This window comes from Miscanthus floridulus, chromosome 9 (assembly GCF_019320115.1).
Source record: "Miscanthus floridulus cultivar M001 chromosome 9, ASM1932011v1, whole genome shotgun sequence".
NCBI lineage: Eukaryota > Viridiplantae > Streptophyta > Magnoliopsida > Poales > Poaceae > Miscanthus > Miscanthus floridulus.
This window is the reverse complement of record NC_089588.1, coordinates 60591407-60601063: the sequence shown is the minus strand read 5'-3', so window position 1 is coordinate 60601063 and position 9657 is coordinate 60591407. Positions and strand designations below refer to the sequence as shown.

Genomic DNA, 9657 nt, shown 5'->3' with positions numbered 1-9657 from the left:
AACCTGTTACACTCACCAAAACCCATACCATATCCCTGTCCTGTCTCTATTTTTTCTTTCATCATTTTTATCATGAGAGTAATTATAATAATCACTTATTGTGAGTAACGGCAGGTTACTCACACTACCGAAAACCTAAGCATAGCAGCTACTCGAACATGTACTAATAGGACTCATAGGATAGTTATATCTATGCATGTGGTTTTTATAAAATTCCTATAACGTAAATGCACATCACATATATATATTCAGTGATTATCAAAAATAAGAGTTATGCACCAGGGCTTGCATTGGGTAGGCGCAGTGTCAGCTGAGTCAGTCAGTGGCGGCTCCGGGACCTCCTCCTGCACGAGAATCTCCTCCTCATACTCCTCGAATCCGCAATCGCCGATGGTCATGATCTCCGCCAACTCGTTCTCTACATGCATGCGATGATGATGCAACACATCATTTATGCAACGACAACTCTTAAAATAAGAATACGCATACTAAGCTACTAAGCTAGCTCTAATGACTAAGGTGCTAAGCTAACTATCATCTTTACCAAGCAAAGTGTTGGGCTCAACTAACAAACACCTAGCTTTACAAATGAAGGATATATCTTTATTCCTACTAATGATTTAATGCATATTTGAAACAAAGAGCATTTAACTACCCTAATGCTTAGTCTATTCTAAAGCTAAAAAAATTACAGTGAGCACATAATAATACAACAAAGCTACCATAAAAATTTTAGGACTAAAGCTATCACCAATTTACCAAAAAAATTCCTACAATATTTAACCTAATAATATTAAGCACTCTCAAATGATTTAATAGCTCCTGGCATCAATATGTATATATATGAACTAAATATACTAACAGATAGAGCTCAATTTTAGGAACCTAACAAAATTTGTTTCATAATTTTTGGACACATACATGACTTCATATGATTTACGAAACATCAGCTCAAAAATTAAATTAGAAAACTATTTCTAATTCCTTAGGAAAAGAAAAACAAAATCTCCCGGGCGGCCCACATGCGCGGCCCACGTGAGGCCGGCCCACGCGGAGATGACCCACGTTGGGGAAAGCCCACGCGCGTCGACGAGTTTGCAAAAGAGACCTCAAACTTCTCTCGAATTACAAATAAGTCTTAACACTATTTCCCCCTTTCTCATAACTTCTCACTTAACCCCCTGGCCTTTCCCTAATTCACCCACGCGCACCCCCGGCGACTCGGTGCACGGCGGTGCGGCGAGCGACGGCACTAGGCGCTTACGTGGGCCACCTAGGACCTGCGCGGGCCCACCGAACGGGTCGATCACCATCTCTGACCCGAGCGGCTACGCTAAGTGGCGGTGCAGGGTGACACGCCTGGCTGGGGAAGGGTGCAATGGCGCGCAGCCATCCGCGACAGCGGCACCACTATTCCGGTGGGCTGGGGTAGCTACAGGCCTAATTGGTTAGCTCGTGAGCATCAGGATGTTACCATGGGCATTCCACGGTGACGGTTGGGGCGGAGGATGACGGAGGAAGGCTGGCCACGTGTGGCCGAGCCGTGCGGCGGCACGGTCGCATCAGTGACGAAGAGGAGGCGGTAGCGGTTCGGCTAAGGCGCGCAGGGTGAAGAGGGAGTCAAGGCGAAGCTAGTGGTGCAAGTGAATTGGCTCGGGAGAGACGGTAGGAGGGCTGCCCACATCCACGGCCGGATGCTGCCTTATCGGCACAGCGGCGGGGAAACTCTAAAATTGGAGCTTGGCCATGCTCACTTCAAAGCTCGGTGGGGTCGGGCAGCGAGAGGATGTGATGGTGAAGCCATGGATGCGCTGAATTCAATGGAGGTGATCGTTCACTGGGTAAATTGGATGGCGCGGCTCGTGGTGATAGCAGAGGGAGAAAGACAGAAAGAGAGAGACGGGGCACGACAGGTGGGCTCGGCTCGTCTTTGCCTTGGCGGGATGCGGTCGGCGAGATCATGGAGACCCACGCACAGGCGCTAGCAGACAGGTGCGCGCATTCGCGTCCGACGTGGCCCACGCGCCGCAGTGCCATGAATGACAAGGCGACGGTGAGCCCGACCACGTGCGCGCGGCAGAGGCGGCAACACACTGGGCTAGTAGCGGCTTAGAGATGCAAACGGAGGCACGGAGGCACGGAGAAGACGGCGAGGCCACGGCACCGGCAGCGGCTGCGTCGCAGCGCGGGACGGTCGGCAGTGCGGCAGCGCGGTGGGGCCGGCGGCAGCACCGCCTGGCTGCGCAAGCAGCAGCAGCGGCTCCACGCGCCAGGAGCCAACGGTGACTGCGCCACAGCTAGGCCTAAGCAGCCGTGGCCAGCCACACACGGCAACGCGCGTGCGTGCGGGATAGCCGGCGTGGCGACGCCGAACGCCCGAGCGTAGTGACAGCACCCATGCGGCCAACCAGCCCGAGACCGTGTCGTGTACGAATTTTAAAGCACATATAAAAACTAAATGGTTGCTTCCGGAGCCAAACCATCTTCACCATGCTCAAGAGGGCATATGAGACTACCAAATCGAGCTATAACACTACACCACTCCTTAACCCAATCTCTCAAAATAATTTGCTCAACATAGCAATGTCTAGCTGGTAACAGACTTGGAAATTTTCTAAGTTTTTGAGCTGAACTTGATTTCAATTTGCAATTTTTAGCCTAGTAGAAATATTAGTTAGTAATATCATTTTTCGACAGCGAGTATTTCACTGTCATCTACAAAGCTTGTACTTTAAACTTTATTTAAGTGTCATACACATGTTCTATAGTATTTTTTGCTTAATAAAAATTGGTTTTCAACCCTTGATATTCATGAGCTATTGAATCAACTTTTATTTAATATTTTCATTGATCATTTTAAGTTACAAGGAATTTATCTACACATTCTATCACATGCATTAACATATAAACATGATGCTTATGACATGTTTTAGTAAATAATTTAGGGTGTAACATCGAGAGTGTTACAATAACAATGCATTGAAAAGGTCAAACCCACAAATAAAGTAGCTAGGTTTTCACCGTACAGAGCCAATAAGGTAGGACGGGGTGGACACCTCCAAAGAGGAAGCGGTGCTCATAGGCGTCACAGCCCGAGGCTTTTACCCTAACCTCAGTCGTGCTCTCAAGTTGACTGGATTTATTGAGCACCTCGTATTAATAAGTATAGTTGTTGCAACCTCGTGTCAAGTATAGCTGTTGCGACCTAAACATTGCAAATATAGCTCGTGTTTAGTTGCCAGGCCAAATTTCAAAAAAGTGCTACAGTACCCATCACATCGAATCTTGCGATACGTGCATGGAGCATTAAATGTAGGCGAAAAAAAAACTAATTGCACAGTTTAGTTGGAAATCGCGAGACGAACGTTTTGAGCCTAATTAGACCATGATTAAACACTAATTGCCAAATAAAAACGAAAGTGCTACAGTAGCCCAAAATCCAAAATTCACCCGACTAAACACCCTCGTACTAGCTGATTCTCAGTCGTAATCAATCAAGCCGCCCATGCCTTGAATTGAATAACTGCTCATCATATCACCCAAGAAGAAGGGACAATATCCGGAGGAAAAAGTCAACAGGCGTTACTGCCTGAGCCTCATGTAGCACTGCAGCACACGTAACAGAACAGTTGGCCATTACAAGAGGGAACTCAGGAATGATGATGGGCATGGCCCGACGGACAAACGACGGACCAATCTCGGACTCGATCGCCCTCATCTCGCCGGCGACATGACAGGTTGCGCGTCATATGGCCGGCGGGGCAAAGCACGCCCTATCACCGCCGCCGCCTTAAGGTTCGTTCAAAGAGAGGATGGAGATGAGAGTTACACGCTCGTACTCGTACCAAATGGGGAGATGCCGATTGTTGCCATTTTGTGGACTGGAGTGGCCTGGCTTTGATATATATGTAGTACATGCATATGTGCAGCGCGGCTGATTGCGCGTCGTGGGCGGCCGCGCGCGCCACGCAATTAAGCACACAGCCATGGCGATATTTTCATCTTGACAACGGGAATAGCCGTTGCGTGCGTCGTCCCAAACCGGCTGCGCCGTACGTATGTTCCTTTTGTGGACTGGAGTGGGCGAGGTTTGAAAAAGGTCAAGGCAGTCGACGGCGACACGCATGTTCATTGGTAGTCAGGTCAAACCAACGGCTTCCTTTTTGCCACTCGATCGTTTCGTCTGTACACCGTACACGCAACGCAACATTTCACCAGCTGAATGCCCGTTGATTCTTCACAAAAAGAAAAAAGAAAAGATTGTGAATGCCACAATAAATTTTATGTAATCCGTCGCCTCGGCACAAACATGAACATGAGAGCGATGCCGTATTCAGGCTCTTGGCACGATGGACGGCTCAGCACCACGGGCCGTGGTTGGGATGGCACACGGAACCAAAATTAGTTTACCTATGTCAGTGCTTGCTTGCACTGCTATATAAAACCATTTTTAGATGTGCTTTTTTTTCTATCAAAAACCGTTTTTATAATGGTTTTAGAGACGACCCTCGAGAAGTATATTAAAACTATCTCTTCAAATGATTTATAGAGACTATGGGTGTTTTCAGCCATCTCTTGTCCTCTATTTCTAGAGGTATAGCTATAAAATGCACTCTCCATTAGAATTCAATTAAATTGTAGAATTCAAAGAGATTTACTCTCTCCGTTCTAAATTATAAAACGTTTGATTTTTCTAGATACATTGTTTTACTATGTATCTAAACATAGTGTATAGAAAAAGCTACGTATTTAGAAAATCAAAAACGTTTTGATAATAATTTGGAAGGGGGAAGTGTAACTTCGTAGTTGATCACTACAGGCTGTACTTGGGCTATGGCGCCGTCAAGCATGTTCTCTAAACCTAGCGGTCACGACGTGAATATAGCACGAAACACGAGAGATCGATTTATATTATATCGTGCCGGACAGCCAGCACGGCCGATATCCCACAGCTTACCTCAGGACCTCTACAGGGATTGGGAGGGTGACACCGCAGCAAACATCATCACTAGCTCTTGAACTATGCCATTGATCTGATGAATAACAGAATTGTACATTTGTGCCCTCTGAATAAATTAAGCCTGCTGTGCTACTTGCTATTCGATATGTTGCAGTCGAATTGGCCATTTATTGACAGCAGCCGTACGTGTAGTATGGGCACCAGGCAGCTACGGTGGAGTTTGAATCCAACTCGGCCCTGCTGCGTGCTCTTCATGCCGGTCAGTGAGGTTGGCACAAAGCAACCGTGCAGTCTCTTTCGGCGTCCATACCACACGCTCCTGTGTTGTATCCATCCATCTAGCCGGTTTTAGTTGTGCAAAGATTAGTCAAAATACTAGTAGAGAACAGATCTTTGATCCTCGGTTAAAATGGACTCTAGTCCCGGTATTTTTTGCGCCCGGGACTAGAGATACCTTTAGTCCCGGTTGGTGGCTCCAACCGGGACTAAAGGTCCCTCCCAACGGCTACTGCGTCAGACAGAGGTGGCAGAGACCTTTAGTCCCGGTTGGATCCACCAACCGGGACTAAAGGTAGACTTTTACTCCCGGTTGGTGGCTCCAACCGGGACTAAAGGTCTCTGCCACCTCTGTCTGGCGCAGTAGCCGTTGGGAGGGACCTTTAGTCCCGGTTGGAGCCACCAACCGGGACTAAAGGTCCCCCCTTTATATCCCGGCCGTCTCCTTCTTCCTCCCCGAGTCCGAGCTCAGCACATTTTGAAGCTCACTGCACTAGTGTTCTTGCTTCCGCCCTCCATTGTTCCTCCATCCATTCTTCGATTCCTCCGTCGATTTCTTCGATTCCTCCGTCGATTCTTTAGTTGTAAAGGTTACCAATCTCATACTCTCATTTTTCACCATTGTCTTATCTCATTTTGTTCACTATATATATATGGTTCTTTATTGTGGTTTTTTTTCATTTGTAAGCAATTTGAGCTCAAAATCACTTCAAGCTTGCATATTTACATGAAGGAAGGTTAAAGTAGCTATTAAAAACTAGTATTCACCGTTCATTTGTAGCATGCATAGCACACTTCATTGTTTAGAGATATAGAGAATTTTAGAGTTTTTTAATTTTATTTGTTTATAAAATGAGAAATTTATAGTGTATTAAAAAATGAGTATAGGGACTAGTGCCTCCGACTGGTATGACAGATGCAATGCAAGGCCGTGCAATAGGAAGCAAATCTGTTCTCTTTTGACGATACGCCCGAACAGCCGGGCCTGACAGATTTGGTGGTTGAACGGGCCCGAACAGCCGTGCGACTGTACGACAAAGAACGGCATCGATCGACCATAGTATTTTATTGTCCGGAGTCCGGTCCGGGGTGCAATGCAACGCAATGACAATTGACAATGCGTTGCTAGGTCAAAATATGATCGTTTCTATGGACTCCGCGACTAAATATTTTATTTTAACTTTTTATGAAATGAAAAACTTAGAAAATAGTTAGAAAATTATAGAAAATCCGTACTAGTTGAACTTGCGGACCGTGTTCAGCTCGGCGAGCATGTTCTCTGCCGAGCGGTAACGAACATCAAGGAGGAGCTTTGATTCTACGAGGGAGAGCGGCAACGGTCGTGGAAGACCGTGTTCCCTTCCTCGTAGAATCGGAGCTCTTCCTTGACCAAGTACGGTGCCGTCCGGTGGAGAAATGCTCGCCGAGATGATCACGTAAGCAAGGTCAATTAGTACGGATGGTTATTTATTAAAACATGTTTTTGAGCTATAAATCCTGCTGGCCGTCTTCTTCCTCCCCGAGCCCGCCCGAGAGCTTAAGTTCAAATTTAAGCAGTGTTCTTACTCTTTCTCCATCCATTCTTCGATTCCTCCATCGATTTCTTCGATTCCTCCATCGATTCTTCGTAACTAAAGGTTATCAACTTCATACTCTCATGTTTCATCATTGTCTTATCCCATTTTGTTCACTATATATATATAGTTCTTTATTGTGGTTTTTTTTTCATTTGTAAGCAATTTGAGCTCAAAATCACTTCAAGCTTGCATATTTACATGAAGGAAGGTTAAAGTAGCTAGTTGAACTAGCGGACCATGTTCATTTCGGCGAGCATGTTCTCTGCCGAGCGGTAACGGACGTCAAGGAGGAGCTTTGATTCTACGAGGGAGAGCGGCAACGGTCGTGGAAGACCGTGTTCCCTTCCTCGTAGAATCGGAGCTCTTCCGTGGCCAAGTATGGTGCCGTCCGGTGGAGAAATGCTCGCCGAGATGATCACGTAAGCAAGGTCAACTAGTACGGATGGTTATTTATTCACATGTCCCGATATCGTCGCAGTAGTCTGTCAATCACCGTACCCAAACGTAGTATATATATAAATATAAACGATAATCGATTGTTATGTGTGTACACTCCCATTCTTCTGTTAATTTGCGGAAATATCATGTGAATTACTTACCTGCCGTAGTAAAAGACGAGAACACAATGACCATTAAAAATATCATTGTTTAGAGATATAGATAATTTTATAGTTTCTTAATTTTATTTGTTTATAAAATGAGAAATTTATAGTGTATTAAAAAATGAGTATAGAGAGTAGATGGCAACTGCTTCCGGGTCGTCGGCCTCTCATGGGTTTCCAAAGCGACTTAGGCCGGGCCTCCCTCTCATTCCATGCGGCAAGTGTCGTGATGAGACGAAGATTATGATGGAGTACCGAGTGAAGAAGGAGGGTCCCAACAAGGATCGTATCTTCTACAAGTGTCCGGATCGCAATGTGAGTTATTTTATCGTATTTAATGATTATGGTTAGTTTATACCTATTTTCATGATGGTTGTGATTAAAGTTCTAATTTGTTGTTTTAATTTCAGTGGGATGGCAGTGGACGATGTTCAGGCTTCTACTGGGAGGAAGAGTATGTTGAACTCGTGCAAAAATATCTTGCACAACAGGCAGATACGGTGGCTAATGAGGCAGTGATCCAGCCGAAGAAGCCCAAAGATGTTGCACAATTGGGGGATCTGTCTGTTTTAGTTGAGATTGGTCGCGAAATCCTTGTGCTCCTGAAATGTATTTTAGCTTTAGTTCTTTTAGTGGTAGTTGGGATTGTCTACATTGTAGCGATGCTTTCATAAATTTGTACCTTTTGTGGTGGCACGCATGTTGTATAAATAATTAATTATGATCTAGGTTTTAATATGGTATTTATGTCATGTAATGCAGATGAACCGGCATTGGATGTACAATGCTGATCGCCGCTCCCAAGAGTTCATTGACGGCGTGCATTCTTTGTTACGTGAGGCCGAGGCAAACAAACGCAACGGTTTCATGTGCTGCCCATGTGCCATATGTAAGAATACGGTGGAATATCCTTGCTCAAGGACTCTTCATTCACACTTGTTCAAGTCGGGTTTCATGCCAAACTATATTTGTTGGACGAAGCACGGAGAAACCGGCGTTGTAATGGAAGAAGATGAAGAAGAACAATGGGACGACAATGATATTATTCCCGATGGTTCGTGCTTCAATGATACTGCAATGGGAGAAGCTGAAGAAGAGGTAGCCACAGAAGATGAGCCTGCTGATGATCTTTGTCAGGTCATTCGTGACGCACAAAGAGAATGTGAAAGTGAAAAGGAGAAGATCAAGTTCGAGCGGATGCTAGAAGATCACAAGAAATTGTTGTACCCAACTTGTGATGCAGGGCAGAAAAAGTTGGGAACCACACTAGAATTGCTACAATGGAAGGCAAAGAATGGTGTATCTGACAAGGGATTTGGAGAGTTACTAAAAATCCAAAAGAAGATGCTTCCGAAGGACAATGAATTGCCCGCCACTACCTACGAAGCAAAATAAGTTGTCTGTCCTATGGGGCTAGAAATCGAGAAGATACATGCATGTCCTAATGACTGCATCCTGTACCATGGCAAAGAGTACGAGAAATTGGATGCATGCCCGGTATGCCATGCATCGCGGTATAAGATCAGGCGAGATGACCCTGGTGATGTTGAGGGCGAACGTCCGCAGAAGAAAATCCCTGCCAAGGTTATATGGTATGCTCCTATAATACCACGCTTGAAACGTCTGTTCAGAAACAAAGAACATGCAAAATTGTTGCGATGGTACAAAGAAGACCGTAAGGTAGACAATATGTTGAGACACCCTGCTGATGGGTCCCAGTGGAGAGCAATCGATAGAGAATTCTCGGAGTTTGCAAATAACGCAAGAAACTTAAGGTTTGCTTTAAGTACAGATGGTATCAATCCTTTTGGAGAGCAGAACAGTAGTCATAGCACTTGGCCTGTTACTCTAAGTATCTACAACCTTCCTCCTTGGTTATGCATAAAGCGGAAGTTCATTATGATGCCTGTGCTCATCCAAGGCCCGAAGTAACCTGGCAATGACATTGATGTGTACCTGAGACCACTTATTGATGAACTTCTCATTTTGTGGAATAAAGAAGGTGTACGTGTGTGGGATGAGTACAAACAGGAACACTTTGATCTGCGAGCATTGTTGTTCGTAACAATCAATGATTGGCCTGCTCTAAGTAATCTTTCAGGACAGTCAAACAAGGGATATAATGCATGCACACACTGCTTCGGTGATATTAGAGGTGTATTCTTGAAAAAATGTCGAAAGGTCGTGTACCTTGGCCATCGTCGATTTCTTCCTACAAATCACCCCGTAAGAAAGAAAGGCA

At 45.3% G+C, this 9657-nt stretch overlaps 1 long non-coding RNA gene across 1 annotated transcript; it reads left to right on the top strand.

The window, feature by feature from the left end:
* The first annotated feature begins 7608 nt into the window (after positions 1-7608).
* Positions 7609-8158, top strand: LOC136483720 (uncharacterized). Its single transcript, XR_010765588.1, has 2 exons — positions 7609-7730; positions 7826-8158. It is a non-coding gene; the product is annotated as an uncharacterized lncRNA (long non-coding RNA).
* The last annotated feature ends 1499 nt before the right edge of the window (positions 8159-9657 follow it).